Below are 5701 nucleotides of genomic sequence, written 5' to 3' on the forward strand. Positions count from 1 at the left end.
CAGCTGCAGAAGGTAAAAAACGGTAAGGAAAAACAGAGACTGGAATACATCCAGCAAAGAATCAAGGACGTAGGTTGCAAGTGCTACTCTGAAAAGTTCGGCACAGGGGACGAATTCGTGGAGGGCCTCATCGAACCAGTCAGAAGACTGATGACACAAAAAGAAATGTCGTTTAATAAAGACTGTGTCACAATTTACCCGGGTGAAAACAGGATAAGGATATATTGAACGGAAATATTTGACGTGAACACCATAACTGAATCGTACTGTATATGCCTCTGATCCCCAATAACTTTGAGTTTAAAACGACTAAAGTTAGTGCTTGTTTTAAATATTCGCTCACTGTCTCTCGAACGCGTGCAGTCCACTCAACAACGGCACAGCTAGAGTATCCAAGAAGCAGCCAAGCACAAGGCCTAGGACTGCCGACAATGGTCGATTCTCGAAACATAGCCGAGCTTGATATTTTCGCCTGGCTCGTATCGCAGCGAACAGTGCTGCTGTCGCCAGTAACACAAATTGGACTCGTTTCATAACCGCCCTGCCATGCCTGAGCTGTGCGAAAAGCGGGGCTACAGCATAAAAATGCTCTTAGAGAAATTTTACTCAACATGTGACGTCTCAGTCATCGTTCAGTTTCTTTTTCTTTGCTTATGTACTTTACTGCATGTCCACAAGAGAAAGATGGATCTTTGCGGTGCTCAGAAAGGGCAACTGAACGTCATCTGCAGCCCCACCTCGCAGGAAATGCTATCATCTAGTCTCGTGACACTTGCCTGGGAAGTCCTCATTTCCAACCCGGGAGAATTGGCAGATGCGTAAAAAAGAGCGTCGAATCTTCAGTTAATAAATATTAGTTCCTTAATAAACAAATATGAACGTGGGAACGCCTCTTAACGAAATAACTTTCATTCAGTTGATTTTTGTCAATATTCTACAGAATTCTACAAGATCATGACTGAGAGAGAAGCAGTGGCCGTCTATCACCTTCGTTGCAATTTAAATTTTGTGAGTAATTTGTATCACATTCTTTTGATTTATCGTATGGATACGGAGATGTCATTCTGTGGCTTGTGGCGGTATTGGACGCCGTAATACACTTGCTAAGAAATTACTGACATTTGCTAAGGAACAATTGCCACGTACTAATGAAAAAACGGACCATTGTTCCGGAGCAATGATATTGAAAGGAAATATAGAGGGTGGGACGTATTAACTGCAGCTAATCTTGCGTACCAACGCTCTGTATGCATTCGACGATTGATGCTTGCGGTGCGTGACAGAGTTCGTTGTAGAAGCGATTAGTGCGACTTTCCGTATGGGATCCTTACATGTCTGCGAGACATCATTTGAGTACTTACGATCGTGGACGAGCATTTGGACGGTTAGAAGCGGGTCAACGTGTCGCTACTGTGACCACAGTAATGGGTGTATACAACAGTGCCATCTCGGGATTTAAAAAAAACAAAACCTTGAAGGTAAAAATGCTATGCGATGGCATGCTGGTGGTTGTAGACGCTCCACCACATCGCAGGAGGATCGATACGTAGTCCTAGAGGAGAAAAGGAACTGACATCTCACTCCTAGGCAGATCGCTACAAACCTTGCAACCGCAAGCGGTACTCGTGTCACTGCCAGCAGCATTTCGCGGCGATTAAATCAAACTGGGTTACATTCTCAGAAGCATGTTAAATGCAACCCACTTCAATCATGCCATCGTCGAGAAAGAGTTCGCTGGTGTAAGGAGCACTCTGGTTGGGGTCAGCAACAGTGGTCCAGGGTGATGCTATCCGACGAATCCCACTTTACTGAGACGATTATGGCCACCGGTGACTGTGGAGAGAGAGGGGGGAACACGTCACACGCCACAGAATGTTCATGAACGTCATCGGTATGGCCTAGGCGTTATGGTGTGGACAGGCATTATGCTCAATGACCGAACACCGCTACATATTTTTGCGAGAGGTACCGCTTCAGCACAGCGATATTGTATGGAAATTATTCTGGATCATGCTCCTCTGTTCAGGGGTGCGGTAGGTCCCGACTTTTTGTTTATGGACAACAATGCCCGCCCACACAGAAGTGCTGTGGTATCGGACACACTGGAAAGCGAAGATATTGAATGTATTGAATGGCCTGCGTACTGGAACTAAACTCGATAGAGTTTGCCTGGGATGCTCTTGGCAGAGGTGTTTCTCAACGAACACCCCCTCCTCGGAACACGCAAGAACTGAAAACAGCCTTGAGAGAGGATTGGGACAATATCTCCCAAGGACTCCTCAAAAGCGTCGTAGCTAGCATGAATAATAGGTGCAAAATGTGTCTTAGTGGCCGAGGAGAGCGTATTCTTTACTGAGAGTCCGATATCGACCTTTATGTCTGACCTGTATCAAACATGAAAGTTATTTACACTATGTGATCAAAAGTATCCGGACACCTGGCTAAAAGTGACTTACAAGTTCGTGGCGCTCTCCAACGGTGATGCTGGAATTCAGTATGGTGTTGGCCCATCCTTAGCCTTGATAACAGCTTCCATTCTCTCAGGCATACGTTCAGTCAGGTGCTAGAAGGTTTCTTGGGGAATGGCAGCCCAATCTTCACGTAGTACTGTACAGAGGAGAGGTGTCGAAGTCGGTCGGTGTGGCCTGGTACGAAGTCGGCGTTGCAAAACACCCCGAAGGTGTTCTATAGGATTCAAGTCAGGACACTGTGCAGGCCAGTCCATCACAGGGATGTTATCGTCGTGTAACGACACCGCTGCAGGATGTGCATGATGAACAGGTGCTCGATCGTGTTGAAGGATGCAATCGCCGTCCCTGAAGTATTCTTCAACAATGGGAAGCAAGAAGGTACTTAAAACATCAATGTAACCCTGTGCTGCGATAGTGCCACGCAAAACAACAAGGGGTGCAAGCGTCCTGCATGAAAAACACGACCACACCATAACACCACCGCCTCCGAATTTTACTGTTGGCATTACAAACGCTGGCAGATGACGTTCCAGGCATTCGCCATATTCACACCCTGCCATCAAATCGCCACATTGTGTACCGTGATTCGTCACTCCGCAGAACCTTTTTCCACTCGTCATTAGTACAATGTTTACGCTCCTTACACCAAGCGAGGCGTCGTTTAGCATTTACCGGCGTGATGTGTGGGTTATGAGCAGCCGCTCGACCATGAAATCCAAGTTTTCTCACCTCCCGCCTAACTGTCATAGTACTTGCAGTAGATCCTGATGAGGTTTGGAATTCCTGTTTGATGGTCTGGATCGATATCTGCCTATTACACATTACGACCCTCTTCAACTGTCGGCGGTCTCTGTCAGTCAACAGACGAGGTTGTCCTGTACGCTTTTCTGCTGTACGTCTCCCTTCACGTTTCCACTTCACTATCACATTGGAAACAGTGGATCTAGGGATGTTTAGGAGTGTGGAAATCTCGCGTACAGACGTATGACACAAGTGACACCCAATCACTTGACCACGTTCGAAGTCCGTGAGTTCGGCGGAGCGCCACATTCTGCTCTCTCTCTATGTCTGAAGACTACTGAGGTCGCTGATATGGAGTACCTTGCAGTAGGTGGCAGCACAATGCACTTAATATGAAAAACGTATGTTTTGGAGGTGTCCGGATACTTTTGATCACACAGTGTATGTCTGTTATCCTGCTTTCCCATGTGGTGAAATCTGTACCATTTTTCGTTATAAATACAGGTATACAACTACACCTCCATTACATATGTACTGTTTTTCATGTCGTCCATCATTGCTTGTGATTTTCCCTGCCCAAGAATGTCCCTCTTCCTTTGCAATTTTCAAGCAGTGAAAATTCCTATCAGACATTTCAGTCTTTTTATGATATCGTTACCAGGTAACATTCACTCTTCTGCAACGAGACTACACTAAGTTAATTCGAGTGCTGTTCTCTCCAACAACAGCCTAAGGTATTTGTTTCCCAAGAATGGATCCCCTGTAATACATTAGTAAGTGAGGGACAGCTCCATTACCTGTGTACTTCCTAAGCCAGTAGACAGTTGGGCTGGCACTGTTGTGTCTGGCTGTCCTGTGCTCCGCCGAGGGATAGTTTTAGTCAGAGGATCGTTATCCCCATTATGATGGATACTTACTAGAATGACGAGTGATCCGTGACGGACACGACACCGAACCGGTACTGACGGCATGGATTCGAATTTCCCGGCTGCAGTGGTGATCGACATTACTGGGGCATGTAGAGGACGCGTTTGCCCCGCACTGTACTAGGAGGAAGGACGCGCGCCTGCCTGTGGTGTCTTTAGCCCGATTGGGACGGAACAGCAACCATAAAGTCGGAGTTCCAGTGACTGCATGTGGTCGAGGATCTACTTGACAGGAGACAGATCTGGTGATCGAGCAGGCCAAGGTAACATGTCGACACTATGTAGAGTACATTGCGTTACAACAGCAGTTGTGGGCGAGCGTTATCCTGTTGGAAACATCCTCTGGAATGCTGTTCGTGAATGGCGGTACAGTCATCAGATTGGCGTACAGGTTTTCAGTCAGGGTGCGCGGGATAACAACGAGAGTGTTTCTGCTGCCATACGACAATGCACCCAACACTATAACCCCAGATGTAGGCGCAGTTTGTCTAGAACGCAGGCATATTGGTTGCAGGCCTTCAACTGGCCTCCTCCTAACCAACACACGCCCATCGCTAGCACCGAGACAGTACCAGGTTTCATCATAAAACGCAACAGACCTCCATCCTGCCTTCCAATAAAATCTCACTTGACACCACTGGGGTCGAAAAATGGCGGTGGTTTGGGTTCAGTGGAATGGACGCTACAGGGCGTCTGGCTCGGAAGTAACTGACTTGTAATATTTCGTTTTGTCACTGTGGTATCAACTGTAGCTCAGGCTGCTGCTGCACATACAGTACCATGCGCCAGAGCCATATGCCGAATACGATGGTCTTCCTTCTTCGTAATGGCACATCGCCATCAGGGGATCGGTCATCTTGCGACCGTACATTCTTGTGACCGTCACTGCTAACAGTCATGTAGAGCGGCTACGTTCCTGCCAAGTCTTCCTGCAACATCGCAGAAGGAACATCCAGGTTCTCGTGGTCCTATTGCAAGACATCGTTCAACCTCAGTGAGGTTTTGATAAAGGCACCTTTGTCGGCTTAAATGCATTTTCTATTAAATCAACTCACAACATCGACGTGCAATGTCATAGGTAACTAACACTCATGACGTGACAAATAGAATCACCTACATCCGTCCTCATGATTTTATATTTTATTAATAAAATAAAATCATAGGGACGGCTGTAGGTGTTTTTATTTGTCACGATAATAAAGGGCCGTCGTCCCAGAGACCTCCTGCTAAAAGGATGGACATACAAAATACACTCATGACTGTTACAGCGTGTGTTCAGAGCTAACCTGAGTTTTATCCTCACAGTGGCGCTACCATATAGCGCTACTCTTACGATACTGGTGCGAAATTTGAACAGGCACCATCTTTTAGATATAGAAATAAGCCCACCATATTTCTTTTATGTCGCACAACTCCTTCTTGGTGTTGCAATTTCTTCCCGTAAATGTGTTACTGTTTTTTATTTAAACTATTTTCTTAAGTCAGCTCTAATTTTGCGAAGAGTATATTTTATGAGGGATCATCTCTTGAAGACTAGAATTCTTATTAAACCTAACTATTAAC

Source organism: Schistocerca piceifrons, chromosome 2 (assembly GCF_021461385.2).
Source record: "Schistocerca piceifrons isolate TAMUIC-IGC-003096 chromosome 2, iqSchPice1.1, whole genome shotgun sequence".
NCBI classification, from domain to species: Eukaryota; Metazoa; Arthropoda; class Insecta; order Orthoptera; family Acrididae; genus Schistocerca; species Schistocerca piceifrons.